Here is a 17,773-nt window from a genome sequence, read left to right as displayed (position 1 = left end):
GGACATTTGATAGTCCGGGACTTTTGTTGTTCCCTGTAGGGGCCGCACACCCTGGACCCTAGGCGGTCGAAGTATTACCTTCGGCCCCGGTCCTCACTGTTAGTTGCGCCACTTGCAGATCGGGAAGGATCCTCCGGGACGACACCTCGGCATCGTTTGCCTTATCAGGCAGAGAAATCTGTGGAGGCGTCTCGCTCTCCATCATCTTCGGAAGTAGGTCCCCCGAAGAGGACTGTTGAGGACGGCTGCGTGCCAAACTGCAAACAAGAGTTTCAAAATATTACCCTTATAGCCAGGAAAGAATGGGACATGTTTAAAACACCCGAATTCACTTACGATATGGCTGAGGGCCTATCTTTGTGGGGTGACTGCGTGCCAACATCACCCCCGGACTGGGATACCTTCCCCCACTTAGAAGCTTCTCTTTCCGGGTCTTCGGAGGCGACCCTTTTCTTCCCATGGGGAGAAGGGATGTTAGTTTGCCCTTCCCTTCCACCTTTGGAAGCGGGAGTTCTGATCTCCCCGGACAAATTGCCTGGTAAGCCTCCAGAGTGGAGGCTGCCTTGGGCCTCTTCGTTCTCCTCTTTATCTTCCCCCGCCGGCACTTGATACGGTGCCGGAGCCAGCATCCTTGTTAATAATGGATCGGCAGTATCTTCGGGAAGTGGAGCCAAACACCTGATTCTCTCTGCCTTCTTTAGCCAGCCCTGGCTGGATAGAGTTTTTTCAGTACATTGTCATGAATAATTTGACTAAATCGTGTTCAGGTGTCGAGTACTTACCAGAGTATCCGGATGGTTGTAGTCAAGACCGATGTCTTCTGTAGTATCTGGCCACTTTTTTCGTGCGCTGAAGAACAATTTCCACATCTCTTTGAGCATCGTGCCAGAGAGGTGCAGAAGAGTCCGTGGACCTTCCGGATTAAATTCCCACATGCAGAGAGGGCGTCGCTGACAGGGTAGGATCCGGCGGACTAGCATTACTTGGATTACATCGATAAGACCGGTGTCCTTCTCAATGAGGCTCCGGATGCGGCTTTGTAGTGTCCGCACTTCATCTGTAGACCCCCCGTCCAGCCCTTTGTTAATCCATGATGCGAGATGTGGCGGAGGACCGGACCGAAACGCAGGAGCAGCTACCCGCTTTGTACCACGGGGTTTGGTGATGTAAGACCACTCCCGTTGCCATAAATCAGAAGATTCTACGAAGGATCCCTTTGGCCAAGTGGAGTTGATATGCTTGCTTATTGAAGCGCCTCCGCACTCCGCTTGTTTCCGTCGATTACCTTTGGTTTCACGTTAAAGGTCTTGAGCCATAAGCCGAAGTGTGGGGAAATATGGTGGAAGGCCTCGCATGTGGTGATGAATGCCGAGATGTGGAGGAAGGAGTCCGGGGCTAGATCGTGGAAATCTAGCCCGTAATAAAACATGACCCCTCGAACGAAGGGGTGGAGAGCAAACCCAAGCCCTCGAAGGAAGTGAGATATAAACACGACCCTCTCATTGGATCTGGGAGTAGGTATCTTGCCTCCCTGAGCTCCGAGATGTCTTCCTCTGTGACAGAAGAGGCCATCCACCGGCCCCGAAGGCCGGCTCCGTACATGGCTGGAAGCTCGAAGCAAATGGATTGACCCTTGGGTGTTGGAGCTTGAGGTGGGGGGGGGGGTGAAGGAAAGAACTAGGCGTGGAAGGAAAAAGGACAGGCCTTAACCCCTTTATAAAGGCGACGAATATCAAGCGTCCCCTGCGTGGCCTTAAAACATGCCTATTCCCGAGGAATTATGCCAACATAATGGTTGGGTTACCCACGCCCATGTTGATGAAAATCCTGTAATAAGAGGACATGATCTCTGCTTTGACAAGACGTGCCAATAAAACCGCCTCCCGAAACGTGGGGTAGCAGGTTAGAAAATGATTCAAAATAATGGCCGGGTAATGACGTAATGTCATACTACCAAAATTGTCAGCGGATTGGAATCGTGAAATATTATATTCTTTACGAGAGCGTGTCAGATTTGTTTTGCAGAGCCAGACATGATTCTTGTGTTCGGAATTTACTTTGAAGTATTCGGAGAAGGAACCCGCCTTGCAATGCCGAAGACAATCTGCGCCGCCGGACTCATCGTCATTGAAGCCTGGTTCAGGGGCTACTGAGGGAGTCCTGGACTAAGGGGTGCTCGGACAGCCGGACTATATACTTTGGCCGCACTGTTGGGCTATGAAGATACAAGATAGAAGACATCGTCCCGTGTCTGGATGGGACTCTCCTTTGCGTGGAAGGCAAGCTTGGCGATTCGGATATGTAGATTCCTTTCTCTGTAACCGACTTTGTACAACCCTAGTCCCCCCGGGGTTTATATAAACCGGAGGGTTTAGACTTCTAGAGTTCAGTCACAATTATCATAACCTCATAGGCTAGACTTCTAGGGTTTAGCCATTACGATCTCGTGGTAGATCAACTCTTGTAATACTCATATTCATCAAGATCAATCAAGCAGGAAGTAGGGTATTACCTCCATAGAGAGGGCCCGAACCTGGGTAAACATTGTGTCCCCCGCCTCCTGTTACCATTAGCCTTAGACGCACAGTTCGGGACCCTTTACCCAAGATCCGACGGTTTTGACACCGACACTGTCGGTGTCAAAACCGGCGGATCTCAGGTAGGGGGTCCTCATCTGTGCGTCAAGGCTGATGGTAACAGGAAGCAAGGGACACAGATGTTTACCCAGGTTCGGGCCCTCTCGATGGAGGCAAAACCCTACTTCCTGCTTGATTAATATTGATGATATGGGTAGTACAAGAGTAGATCTACCACGAGATCGTAGAGGCTAAACCCTAAGAGCTAGCCTATGATGGTATGATTGTAATTGTGATTGGCCTTCTAAGGACCAACCTCTATGGTTTATATAGACACCGGAGAGGGCTAGGGTTTACATGGAGTCGGTTACAAGGAAGGAAACATAATATCCGGATCGCCAAGCTTGCCCTCCACGCAAAGGAGAGTCCCATTCGTACACGGGCCAATGTCGTGAGTCTTGTATATTCACGCTTCCATAGTCCGGACGTTGTACACTGTCCGGCTGTCCGGATACCCCCTAATCCAGGACTCCCTCAGTAGCCCCTGAACCAGGCTTCAATGACGATGAGTCTGGCGCGCAGTATTATCTTCGGCATTGCAAGGCGGGTTCCTTCTCCGAATACTCCAAAGTAATTATCGAACGCGTAGACCGTGTCCGGATCTGCAAAATGCTCTTCACATACCACCGGAGAGAGAATGATATTTCACAAATGCAATCTGCTGACAACTTTTTCTAATGACGTGATATGTTATTACGGTCGGATCATTAGTCGAACCATTTTCCCACAACCAGCTACAACGCATATTGCGAGGCGGTTTCTTTGACACGTCTTGTCAAAGCAGAGATCGTGTCCCCTTATCACGGGATTCTCATCAATACAGGTATGGGTAATCTAACCGTGCCGCTAATCACGGCGAGTGGGAGGCAGACGGGTGATACATCCATTTTGCATCATGATTTTATATCGATAATTATTGCATTATGGGATGTTATTTCACGTTATGTCATAATACTTATGGTTATTCTCTCTTATTTTACAAGGTTTACATGAAGAGGGAGAATGCCGGCAGCTGGAATTCTGGGCCGGAAAAGGAGCAAATATTGAAGGACTATTCTGTGCAACTCCAAAAGTCCTGAAACCCCATGGAACACCTTAAAATAAATAAAGAAAAATCGTCGCCAAAGATGAAGGCCAGGGGCCCACACCCTGCTCACGAGGGTGGGGGGCGCGCCCCCCTGGGCGTGCCCCCCTACCTTGTGGGCCCCCTGGTGGCTCTCCGACGCCCATCTTCTCCCATATGAAGTCTTTCGATGAGAAAAAATAGCAGAGAACCTTTCGGGACGAGACTCCGCCGCCACGAGGCGGAACCTTGGCGGACCAATCTAGGGCTCCGGCAGAGCTGTTCTGCCGGGGACACTTCCCTCTGGGAGGGGGAAATCATCACCATCGTCATCACCAATGGTCCTCTCATAGGGAGAGGGCAATCTCCATCAATTTCTTCATCAGTACCATCTCATCTCCAAACCCTAGTTCATCTCTTGTATCCAATTCTTGTCTCCAAGTCCGGGATTGGTGCTAGTAGGTTACTAGTAGTGTTGATTACTCCTTGTAGTTGATGCTAGTTGGTTTATTTGGTGGAAGATCATATGTTCAGATCCTTTATGCACAATATTACCCCTCTGATTATGAACATGAATATGCTTTGTGAGTAGTTACGTTTGTTCCTAAGGACAAGGGAGAAGTCTTGCTATTAGTAGTCATGTGAATTTGGTATTCGTTTGATATTTTGATAAGATGTATGTTGTCTAACCTATAGTGGTGTTATGTGAACGTCGACTACATAACACTTCACCATTATTTGGGCCTAGAGGAAGGCATTGGGAAGTAATAAGTAGATGATGGGTTGCTAGAGTGACAGAAGCTTAAACCCTAGTTTATGCGTTGGTTCGTAAGGGGCTGATTTGGATCCATATGTTTCATGCTATGGTTAGGTTTCCCTTAATACTTTTGTTGTAGTTGCGGATGCTTGCAATAGAGGTTAATCATAAGTGGGATACTTGTCCAAGTAAGGGCAGTACCCAAGCACCGGTCCACCCACATATCAAATTATCAAAGTACCAAACGCGAATCATATGAGCGTGATGAAAACTAGCTTGACGATATTCCCATGTGTCCTCGGGAGCGCTTTTCCTATTATAAGAGTTTGTCCAGGATTTTCCTTTGCTACAAAAAGGATTGGGCCACCTTGCTGCACTTTATTTACTTTTGTTACTTGTTGCTCGTTACCATTTATCTTATTACAAAACTATCTGTTACCACTTATTTTAGTACTTGCAGAGAATACCTTCCTGAAAACCGTTTATCATTTCCTTCTGCTCCTCGTTGGGTTCGACACTCTTACTCATCGAAGGGACTACGATAGATCCCCTATACTTGTGGGTCATCAAGACTCTTTTCTGGCGCCGTTGCCGGGGAGTGAAGCGCCTTTGGTAGGTGGAATTTGGTATGGAAAAATTTATTTAGTGTGCTGAAATTTTCTGTCACTTGTTACTATGGAAAGTAATTGTTTGAGGGGCTTGTTCGGGGTATCTTCACCCCGTCCAGTTGAGACAAGAGTTGCTCCTCAACCTACTTAACCTACTGAACCTATTGATGATGAAACTGCTTTTCAGATTCCTTCGGGTATGATGGAAAAACTGCTAGCTAACACTTTTGCAGGAGATGGAACAAAGCATCCTGACGAACATCTATGCTTTGTGGATGATATTTGTGGACTATTTAAGCTTGCATATATACCCGATGATGCCGTTAAGAAGAAGGCTTTCCCTTTATATTTGGAGGGAGACGCATTGACATGGTATAGGCTATGTGATGATACGAGGTCATGGAACTATAAAAGAGTGAAATTGGAATTTCATCAAAAGTATTACCCTATGCATCTTGTTCATCGTGATCGCAATTATATATATAATTTTTGGCCTCGCGAAGGAGAAAGCATCGCTCAAGCTTGGGGGAGGCTTAAATCAATGTTATATCCATGCCCCAATCATCAGCTCTCAAAATTGACAATTCTCCAGAATTTTTATGCTCGGCTTTCTGAAAATAATCGCAACATGCTCGATACTTCTTGTGCTGGCTCTTTTATGATGAAGTCTATTGAATTTGGATGGAATTTATTGGATGGAATTAAACGCAACTCTGAAGATTGGGACCTCGACGAAGGTAAGGAGTCAGGTATGACACCTAAGTTTGATTGTGTTAAATCTTTTATGGATACCGATATTTTCCGTAAGTTTAGCACTAAATATGGACTTGACTCTGAGATAGTAGCTTCTCTTTGTGAATCTTTTGCTACTTATGTTGATCTCCCCAAGGAGAAGTGGTTTAAATATCATCCTCCCATAGAAGTAAAAGTAGTTGCACCTATTAAAGTTGAAGTAAAGATTGTCACTTATAATGATCCTATTGTTCCTACTTCTTATGTCGAGAAACCCCCTTTCCCTGTTAGAATGAAGGATCATGCCAAAGCTTCAACTGTTTTTCGTAAAAGCAATACTAGGACTTATACACCTCCTGAGCAAGTCAAAGTAGAACCCAATATTGCTATTGTTAAAGATCTCTTGTCTGATAATATTGATGGGCATGTTATTCAATTCACTGGTGAAACTATTAGAATTGCTAAACCCTATGATAGAGATAAACATAGACCTGTGGTAGGCGTGCCTGTTATTTCTGTTAAAATAGGAGATCATTGTTATCATGGCTTGTGTGATATGGGTGCTCGTGCTAGTGTTATACCCATTGACTTATACAAAGAAATTATGCATGAGATTGCACCTGCTGAGTTAGAAGATATTGATGTTACAATTAAACTTGCCAATAGAGATACTATATCTCCAATGGGAATTGTTAGAGATGTTGAAGTCTTGTGTGGGAAAACCAAATATCCCGCTGATTTTCTTGTCCTTGGTTCTCCAGAAGATAGCTTTTGTCCCATTATATTTGGTAGACCCTTCTTGCGTACCGTTAATGCTATTGCAAAAAGAATGTTGTTACTGTTGGCTTGGACGATATGGTCCATGAGTTTAATTTCTCTAAATTTAGTAAACAACATCGTGATGAAGAATTGCCTAGTAAGGATGAAATTATTGGTCTTGCTTCTATTGCTGTACCTCCTAGTGATCCTTTAGAAAACTATTTGTTAGACCATGAAAATGATATGTTCATGAATGAAAGAAGGGAAATAGATGAAGTATTCTTTAAACAGGAACCTATTCTGCAACACAATTTGCCTGTTGAAATCCTAGGGGATCCTCCTCCACCCAAGGGTGATCCCGTGTTTGAGCTTAAACCGTTGCCTGATAATCTTAAATATGCTTATCTTGATGAAAAGAAAATATATCCTGTCATTATTAGCGCTAACCTTTCAGAGCATGAAGAAGAAAGATTATTGAAAACTCTGAAGAAGCACCGTGATGCTATTGGATATACTCTGGATGATCTTAAGGGCATCAGTCCCACTCTATGTCAACATAAAATAAATTTGGAAGCTGATGCCAAACCAGTTTGGGATCCTCAACGACGTTTGAATCCTAAAATGAAAGAAGAGGTAAGAAAAGAAATAATCAAGCTTCTGGAGGCAGGTATAATTTATCCCGTTGCTGATAGTCAATGGGTAAGTCCTGTCCATTGTGTCCCTAAGAAGGGAGGTATTACTGTTGTCCCTAATGATAAAGATGAATTGATTCCGCAAAGAATTATCATAGGTTATAGGATGGTAATTGATTTTCGCAAATTAAATAAAGCTACAAAGAAAGATCATTACCCCTTACCTTTTATTGATCAAATGCTAGAAATATTATGCAAACATACACATTATTGCTTTCTAGATGGTTATTCTGGTTTTTTTCAAATACCTGTGTCGGCTAAAGATCAATCAAAGACTACTTTTACATGCCCTTTTGGTACTTTTGCTTATAGACGTATGCCTTTTGGTTTATGTAATGCACCTGCTACCTTTCAAAGATGCATAATGGCTATATTCTTTGACTTTTGTGAGAAAATTTGTGAGGTTTTCATGGACGACTTTTCCATCTATGGTTCCTCTTTTGATGATTGCTTGAGCAATCTTGCTCGAGTTTTGCAGATATGTGAAGAAACTAATCTTGTCTTGAATTGGGTAAAGTGCCACTTTATGGTTAATGAAGGTATTGTCTTGGGGCACAAAGTTTCTGAAAGAGGTATTGAAGTTGATAAAGCCAAGGTTGATGCTATTGAAAAGATGCCATGTCCCAAGGACATCAAAGGTATAAGAAGTTTCCTTGGTCACGCCGGATTTTATAGGAGGTTCATTAAGGACTTCTCAAAAATCTCTCGGCCTCTGACTAATTTATTACAAAAAGATGTACCATTTGTCTTTGATGATGATTGTGTAGAAGCATTTGAAATACTTAAGAAAGCATTAGTCTCTTCACCTATTGTTCAGTCACCTGATTGGAATTTACCCTTTGAAATTATGTGTGATGCTAGTGATTATGCTGTAGGTGCTGTTCTAGGGCAAAGAGTTGATAAGAAATTGAATGTTATCCATTATGCTAGTAAGACTCTAGAAAATGCTCAAAGAAATTATGCTACTACCGAAAAGGAACTTTTAGCAGTTGTATTTGCTTGTGATAAATTCAGACCCTATATTGTTGATTCTAGAGTAACTATTCATACAGATCATGCTGCTATTAAATATCTTATGGAAAAGAAAGATGCAAAACCTAGACTCATTAGATGGGTTCTCTTGCTCCAAGAATTTGATTTACATATTGTTGATAGAAAAGGAGCTGAGAACCCCGTTGCTGACAACTTGTCTAGGCTAGAGAATGTTCTTGATGACCCACTACCTATTGATGATAGCTTTCCTGATGAGCAACTAAATGTCATAAGTACTTCTTGAAGCACTCCTTGGTACGCTGATTATGCTAATTATATTGTTGCTAAATTTATACCGCCTAGCTTCACATACCAACAAAAGAAAAAGTTTTTCTATGACTTGAGACATTACTTTTGGGATGACCCACATCTTTATAAAGGAGTAGATGGTGTTATTAGACGTTGTGTACCTGAGCATGAACAGGAACAGATCCTACGCAAGTGTCACTCCGAAGCCTATGGAGGACACCACACTGGAGATAGAACTGCACATAAGGTATTGCAATTCGGTTTTTATTGGCCTACTCTCTTCAAGGATGCCCGTAAGTTTGTTTTGTCTTGTGATGAATGTCAAAGAATTGGTAATATCAGTAGACGTCAAGAAATGCCTATGAATTATTCACTTGTTATTGAGCCATTTGATGTTTGGGGCTTTGATTATATGGGACCTTTTCCTACCTCTAATGGTTACACTCATATTTTAGTTGCTGTTGATTACGTTACTAAGTGGGTAGAAGCTATTCCAACTAGTAGTGCTAATCATAACACTTCTATTAAAATGCTTAAGGAAGTTATTTTTCTGAGATTTGGAGTCCCTAAATACTTAATCACTGATGGTGGTTCACACTTTATTCATGGCGCTTTCTGTAAGATGCTTGCTAAATATGATGTTAATCATAGAATTGCATCTCCATATCACCAGCAGTCTAGTGGTCAGGTGGAACTGAGCAATAGAGAGCTCAAATTAATTTTGCAAAAGACTGTCAATAGGTCTAGAAAGAATTGGTCCAAGAAACTGAATGATGCATTATGGTCCTATAGAACTGCATATAAAAATCCTATGGGTATGTCTCCGTATAAAATGGTTTATGGAAAAGCATGTCATTTACCTCTCGAACTAGAACATAAGGCATATTGGGCTATTAAGGAGCTCAACTATGATTTCAAACTTGCCGGTGAGAAGAGGTTATTTGATATTAGCTCTCTTGATGAATGGAGAACCCAAGCTTATGAAAATGCCAAGCTGTTTAAAGAAAAAGTTAAAAGGTGGCATGATAAAAGGATACAAAAGCGTGAGTTTAATGTAGGTGATTATGTATTGCTATACAACTCTTGTTTAAGATTTTTTGCAGGGAAACTTCTCTCCAAATGGGAAGGTCCTTACGTTATTGAGGAGGTCTATCGTTCCGGTGCCATAAAAATCAACAACTTCGCAGGCACAAATCCGAAGGTGGTGAACGGTCTAAGAATCAAACACTATATCTCAGGTAATCCTATAAATGTTGAAACTAATGTTATTGAAACCGTAACCCCGGAGGAGTACATAAGGGACACTTTCCAGAACGTTCCAGACTCGAAAAGGAATAGGTATGTGGTACGGGAAGTAAACCGACTCCAAAACAATTTTTAAGGCAATATTTCTCCGTTTTGGAATATTTAGAAAAATAGAAAAATAAGTAGCAGTCCGAGGAGTACAAGAGGCCTCCATGAGGGTGGAGGGCGCGCCCTACCCCCCTGGGCGCACCCCCTACCTCGTGAGCACCTCGTGTGCCCTCCGGACTCCGTTTCTTTGCATGATACGTATTTTGGTCGGTAAAAATTCATTATATATACCCCCGAAGGTTTTGAATCTCGTATCACGCAAATCTCCCCTGTTCTTGTTTCGAGTTGTTTTTCTGACAGGTCTAGATCATCATGACGACCCCAAGTGCTTCCAAGGACAAGTTCTTCGAGAAGGTTATCAACCCTTACCTCGCGGAGGTGCTGCGGCACCCCCAAACCATTGAGATGCGTGATGGGTTGTTGCACATCCGCGATGTTGAGGGACCAAAGGGAACCGGAAGCATGGAGTTGAGGCTCGAAGCAATGGAGCAACAAGTTTTCAAGTGCCAGGGGATGGTGGAGCGTGGAATCAACGCTACCCACAAGATGCTCGCGGAGTTCACCAACAACTATGAGCCGGATGCCAAGAAGACCGAGGAAGCCATCCACAAGCTACATGAGAAGATCGAGCACCTCCAAGCCCAAATCTATGATCTGCAAAACCAAAACTGTGAGTATGAATATAGATTCAAAAGGATGAGTTTGGCTGCAGATTTGAGGATTCCGGAGACTCGATCATCCTTCTATGATGGTGAGCCTATGCCATGGAAGGTGGATGACAAGCTTGCATCATCATCAACACCTCCACCGCCAATAACAAGGAAGAAGACATAATCATCTGGGTATGGGCACTCCCCTTAGCAACTGCCAAGCTTGGGGGAGGTGCCCTGGTATCGTATCACCATCACAACTCCTATCTTTACCGTTTTTCTTAGTTCGATCCTATTAGTAGTATCTTGATTTAGTAGAATAAAGTCATGGCATGATCTAGTTTTGAGTTTTGCTTTATGATCCTTCTTTGTAATCGAGTCCGTGAGCTATATAATAAAGATTAGTGTCGAGTCAAGGGCTTGAGTATTTTGCCATGATATTGGGTGATTAGAAGAAAAAGAATAAAAAGAATCAAGAGTTCATATTGATCTTATTGAAAGTAATGACTTCACATCGAAAGAGTATGATGATTCAAAGTTGTTGGGAGTTGGCAAATATAGCTTTGGTCATCGTTGCAATTAATAGGAAGTAATAAGGAAAGAGGAGTTTCACATATAGATATATTATCATTGACATCTTTTATGATTGGGAGCACTCATTAAAATATGACATGCTAGAGTTGAGGTTGGACAAGGAAGACAACATAATGAGTTATGTTTTTCTTACATCTGAGATAAAGTATGTTGTCATGGTTCCTCTACCGTGTTGAGTTTGCCTTTCCCCCTCATGCTAGCCAATTCTCAGCACTAAGTAGAAATACTACTTGTGCTTCCAAATGCCCTTAAACCAGTTTTGCCATGAGAGTCCACCATATCTACTACCTATGGGTTGAGTAAGATCCTTCAAGTAAGTTGTCATCGGTGCAAGCAATAAAAATTGCTCTCTAAATATGCATGACTTATTAGTGCGGAGAAAATAAACTTTGCACGAACTTGTTGTGGACGCAATAAAAGCGACGGACTGCATAATAAAGGTTCACATGCAAGGGGCAATGTAAAGTGACGTTCTTTTGCATTAAGATTTTGTGCATCAACCCTAAACGCGCATGACAACCTCTGCTTCCCTCTACGAAGGGCCTATCTTTTATTATTATCCTCTACCCTATGCAAGAGTCACGGTGATCTTCACCCTTCCTTTTTCATTTTATCCTTTGGCAAGCTCAGCATGTTGGAAAGAACATGATATATATATGTAATTGTATGTGAGGGAGCATGAATTGTTATTGTTGACATTACCCTTGAGGTAAAAGGTTGTGGGGCAAAAACTATAAGCCCCTATCTTTCTCTGTGTCCGATTAAAACTCCGTAACCACAAGTATCGCGTTAGTGTTAGCAATTATGAAGGACTAAGTGATAGTTGAGTATGTGGACTTGCTTTTAAGCTCTGACATAGACTCTTTCCGATGTTATGATAAATTGCAATTGCTTCAATGACTGAGATTATAATTGTTGGTGCCCAATAAAGTTTCTGATTCATACTTTGGCTTTCTGAGAATATCATCACTTGAACATGAGTAATCATATGACAAAATTTATATATGTGTTGTTATGAAGTAATCATGATGCCTTCACGTCCGTATTTTATTTTTATCGACGCCTCTACCTCTAAACATGTGGACATATTTATTGTTATCGGCTTTTCGCTTGAGGACGAGCGAGGTCTAAGTTTGGGGGAGTTGATACGTCCATTTTGCATCATGCTTTTATATCGATATTTATTGCATTATGGGATGTTATTTCACGTTATGTCATAATACTTATGGTTATTCTCTCTTATTTTACAAGGTTTACATGAAGAGGGAGAATGCCGGCAGCTGGAATTCTGGGCTGGAAAAGGAGCAAATATTGAAGGACTATTCTGTGCAACTCCAAAAGTCCTGAAACCCCACGGAACACCTTAAAATAACAACAACAACAACACCAACAACAAAGCCTTTAGTCCCAAGCAAGTTGGGGTAGGCTAGAGGTGAAACCCATAAGATCTCGCAACGAACTCATGGCTCTGGCACACGGAACACCTTAAAATAAATAAAGAAAAATCGTCGCCAAAGATGAAGGCCAGGGGGCCCACACCCTGCTCACGAGGGTGGGGGCGCTCCCCCTGGGTGCACCCCCTACCTCGTGAGCCCCCTGGTGGCTCTCTGACGCCCATCTTCTCCCATATGAAGTCTTTCGATGAGAAAAAAATAGCAGAGAACCTTTCGGGACGAGACTCCGCCGCCACGAGGCGGAACCAATCTAGGGCTCCGGCAGAGCTGTTCTGTCGGGGACACTTACCTCCGGGAGGGGGAAATCATCACCATCGTCATCACCAATGCTCCTCTCATTGGGAGAGGGAAATCTCCATCAACATCTTCATCAGCACCATCTCATCTCCAAACCCTAGTTCATCTCTTGTATCCAATTCTTGTCTCCAAGTCCGGGATTGGTGCTAGTAGGTTACTAGTAGTGTTGATTACTCCTTGTAGTTGATGCTAGTTGGTTTATTTGGTGGAAGATCATATGTTCAGATCCTTTATGCACAATATTAACCCTCTGATTATGAACATGAATATGCTTTGTGAGTAGTTACGTTTGTTCCTGAGGACAAGGGAGAAGTCTTGCTATTAGTAGTCATGTGAATTTGGTATTCGTTCGATATTTTGATAAGATGTATGTTGTCTAACCTCTAGTGGTGTTATGTGAACGTCGACTACATAACACTTCACCATTATTTGGGCCTAGAGGAAGGCATTGGGAAGTAATAAGTAGATGATGGGTTGCTAGAGTGACAGAAGCTTAAACCCTAGTTTATGCGTTGCTTCGTAAGGGGCTGATTTGGATCCATATGTTTCATGCTATGGTTAGGTTTACCTTAATACTTTTGTTGTAGTTGCGGATGCTTGCAATAGAGGTTAATCATAAGTGGGATGCTTGTCCAAGTAAGGGCATACCCAAGCACCTATCCACCCACATATCAAATTATCAAAGTACCGAACGCGAATGATATGAGCGTGATGAAAACCAGCTTGACAACATTCCCATGTGTCCTCGGGAGCGCTTTTGCTATTGTAAGAGTTTGTCCAGGCTTGTCCTTTGCTACAAAAAGGATTGGGCCACCTTGCTGCACTTTATTTACTTTTGCTACTTGTTGCTCGTTACCATTTATCTTATCACAAAACTATCTGTTACCACTTATTTCAGTACTTGCAGAGAATACCTTGCTGAAAACCGCTTATCATTTCCTTCTGCTCCTCGTTGGGTTCGACACTCTTACTTATCGAAAGGACTACGATAGATCCCCTATACTTGTGGGTCATCAACGGGTTCTACCAGGCAAGTGGGGAGGCACAAAAAGCTTCTATCGCCTCTATAAGGAGGTTAGGTTCCTTTCTCTTTTACCCACGCCTTCTCCTCCCGCTAGCTCATTCCCCTCTATTCGAGCCCTAGCGCCCAAGCACTCTTCTTCTCCATCGAAGAGAGGCTTTCCGAAGATGTCCGGATCCGGAGCAGGAGGCAGATAGATGGCCTCAACTGTCCAGGAGAAGGACATCAAGAAGCTCCGGGGAGCCGGGTATCTGGCCCAGAAGATCGGCCACCGTCTTCCACCGGCGGGACAGGTCATCCCCACTCCGGAATCTCATGAGAGAGTCGTGTTCCTTCCCCATTTCGTCCGTGGGCTCGGGTTTCCCCTTCACCCGTTCGTTCGGGGAGTCATGTATTACTACGGGATCGATTTTCATGATCTTTCCCCCAACTCCTTCCTCAATATCTCGACGTTCATCGTCGTGTGCGAGGCTTTTCTCCAGATCCCACCTCACTTCGGCCTATGGCTGAACATCTTCAATGTGAAGCCCAAGGTGGTGAGTGGCGAACACGCCGAGTGTGGCGGCACCATGGTAAGCAAGATGCCCAAGGTTGTTTGTCCGAAAGGCGCCTTCAACGACTCCGTCAAGGAGTGGCAGCAGCAGTGGTTCTATATCACCGAACCACGCGGGAAGAAGTGGGTGGCAGCTCCAGAGTTCAGATCCGGAGCTCCACTACAGCTCACGTCATGGCCCGAGAAGGGCCCGAACTGGTGCTCGTCCGATGAGCTGTTACTGCTCCAGACGCGCATTCAGGGTGTCGTCGATAGGGACGTCAAACTTGTCGACGTAGTCTAGGTGATGCTAGTTCGCCTGGTTATCCCTTGTCAGCGTCGAGCTTGTACCCTGTGGGAGTTCGATCTGGCCGAGCACCAAACCCTTCGGGAGCTTTATGATTCCTCCCACAAGGATTTCTGGAAGGTACTCTTTAAGTCTGGCAAATCGTGGCCGGGCCCCGCCGAGGACCGTGGGTATCGATCATCCCATTCTCCAAGCTCGGTAAGTCACAGCCTCACTCTATCTATTCATGCTTCAGCTGGCATGTCATGCGGGAGACACCTTAATCGTGTTTCACTGCGACCTCAGGGATGGATAAAGAAGGTGGAGCGGATACATTGTCCAGCCCCCCTGCCGGAGGAACCGGCCGGACCTCTTCTGACTAAGATGCTGGTCCCCGCGCCTTACAAGGCGCCAAAGAAAGAGGCCTCCAAGAAGGTCAAGAAGACCCGGGGTGGCCTTCGCCGTCGCGAGGCTTCGGACGCCAAATCCGAAGACTCCAGCGACAATCCTTCGTCCGAGGACGAAGAGGAGGAAGCAGAGAAGGATGAGCCTCACTCTGATGGTGGGAGGAAGAGGACGGCCTCCACATCTCTGGAGGCCGGATCGCCCAAGAGGGGGGGAAATTCCCTCCCAGGGGCATCCCCCACGGCTGCCGATAGCAGGCCGGAGTGGGATCCCAGGGCCCAACCCCTAGAGAAGTCCTAAGTATCTGAACATGCATATGCGTCCGGGATTGTTTTTGGGTATAGTAGTTTTGACTGTTGCCTACATACTGCACAGTCCGGCAAGGTCCTGTGCCGGCCGGTCCTCGTCGGAGGATTCACTGGGCTCGGACGCCTTGGCGAGCAAGACGCCTCCGCGGGCCCCTTCCCCCAAGTTCGGGCGCGACACCAAGGTGTCATCTCGACAAGACTCGGACCAGGGAGGACATATCCCTGGTGCCGGATACGCGGGGATGGATACGCCCCCCGGGACCTCTAGGGTTCCGGGATCAAGCGAGCAGCCACCCCCGATGGTGGGGGGCCTGCCCACCCCGCCGGCGTCCTCTGTTCGAGTAGAGATGCCTGGTGGTCTATCGACAGCGTTGAAGAACGCATCTATTGTCGATGAGCATTGGGCCCTTATGGGCGCGGTGGTTGAGAAGATTCAGTCCGCCGAGAGCGGGCTGAACGAGTCCTGCCTTGGCCTTATAAAGGCTTTTGAGGTATGTTTCCTAGGAAACCCTTGAGGAATTGTCATAATATGAGTAGTAGCCCCTGATGCACTGTCCGGCGGAGGAGACAGAGCCAAGCAGGGGATCAAATCCCCTGCTCTCGCAGGAGCCTATGTGAATGACGTATACCCTTTTGTGTGAAAACAGGCATCCGCAGAGAGGACGGCCGCTTATAATGCAGAAGTGTCCGAACTAAAGCAGAGCCTTACACGGGCCGAGGAGGAACTCGGCCGTGTGAGGAAGCAACTGGAAGACAAGCAAGGTATGTTGAAAACATTTGTCTTGGAGTTGGCACGAACGAATAGTTGTGCATAATGAAAAAATATTGGTTTTGTGTGCTCTAGGAGCGGGTGCCGAATACGAGGCACTAAAGAAAGCTTTGGCTGATGCCAACAAGAAGGCTGAGGCCGAACAGACGCTTCGTGAGAAACACGAGGCCAGGGTTATCGCCACTGAGCGGGACCTCCAGGAAGCTGTGAAGAAAAGTGAGGGCTTGGGGCAGAGTCTAAAAGAGAAAGAATCCGAACTCGCCCAAGCTCTCGAGGCTGCAGAAGGTGCTCGGGAAGAAGCCCGAGGTGCTGCGCGGGACATTCAGGAGGCCCGGAAGGTTGCGGCTGGTAAGGCCTTCTGTATTCTTAGCTCTTTATATGTGATAATGGGAAGAATCCTAAGCAGCAAGATGAATTCTTATTTTTCCAGGGGCTTTTGCGGATCTTCCTCGCAGCATATCAGATGCCGCTCAATTCTACCGCACCGAAGAGAAGAAGACTACAGAGAGGGATTTCTGGTCGCAGTATCTGGCGCCGAACTATCCGGTGCCATTTATCGATCAGCTGAAACAGCTGGTCGAACTGCACCACGCGGCCGAACTAGCCATGAAGGACTTAATTGTCCGGCTGTGGCCTGCGGAGCCGATTCCAAGCAGCTACTTCAGACTCGTCAAGCGGATTGTGGGCGCCTATCCTCGGCTTGATGCTATCAAGCGATGAGTCTGTATAGAGGGCACGCGCATGGCGTTTGCCTGTGCAACAGTGCATTGGGGGAGGCTTGACGCGGAGAAGCTGATGACTGAGGGGCCGCCGGAGGGTAAGGAGCACCACAAGCCCGAGTTGTATTATGAGGGTGTAATGAAAGGGGCCCGCCTTGCAACGGACAAGTGTGCTAAAGACATTATATTTCTCTAAGGGCATTTGTGCCGCTTGTTGCAATATGGGATAATGGCATGTTTATTATATATTGCCTGTTTTTGTTTGAACATATGTTTTTCCTGTGCGGCTGTTTATTGTATGCAAATCCTGGGAGTTGGCTAGTCGTTGGCTTCCGCCCCCTCGTAAAAAGGATACGGGGTGTTTGGGATATATCTGGACGCTCTTTATCCCATAGTTGGGTCCTTTTAAGGAGGTGTCTCTTTCCGCGAACCAGGCAATCGGACTATACGACTTTATTACTCTCACTTAGCCATAGGAATTCGAGTATGGTCAGCGCAGCCCCTAGTGTTCGGAAGGCCGAACTAGGGGCTCTATTGGCGCCTGATTGGAAGACCGATCCGTCGCACTCAGCATTTATAATGGCGTTGTGCGGAATAAATCTTTAAGGATTTTACAACCTCTCGAACAGCTGACCAGCTCTCGCATCATCATGACGGTCGGTTTTCGGCTTTCTCTACTGAGGTGCTCGTCCGGCTGAACCGGGACACAATCGCAGTAGTTCTCCCAGCGCTACCTTAGCCGACAGAACGGAACGTAAGGTACCAAAACATGGGAGCCGGGCAAACCCAACCAATGACCCAAGACAAGATTCGGAGCTGATGCATATAGTGCTATAAGTTCGGGGTGCCGAGCGACC

General features: G+C 45.4%; 1 pseudogene; it reads left to right on the top strand.

The window, feature by feature from the left end:
• Positions 1-8,334: 8,334 nt before the first annotated feature.
• Positions 8,335-17,773, top strand: part of LOC123158403 (uncharacterized) — a 124,479-nt pseudogene continuing 115,040 nt past the window's right edge.

The sequence above is a fragment of the Triticum aestivum genome, chromosome 7B, assembly GCF_018294505.1.
Source record: "Triticum aestivum cultivar Chinese Spring chromosome 7B, IWGSC CS RefSeq v2.1, whole genome shotgun sequence".
Lineage (NCBI taxonomy): Eukaryota > Viridiplantae > Streptophyta > Magnoliopsida > Poales > Poaceae > Triticum > Triticum aestivum.
This window is presented reverse-complemented; position numbering and strand designations above follow the sequence as displayed.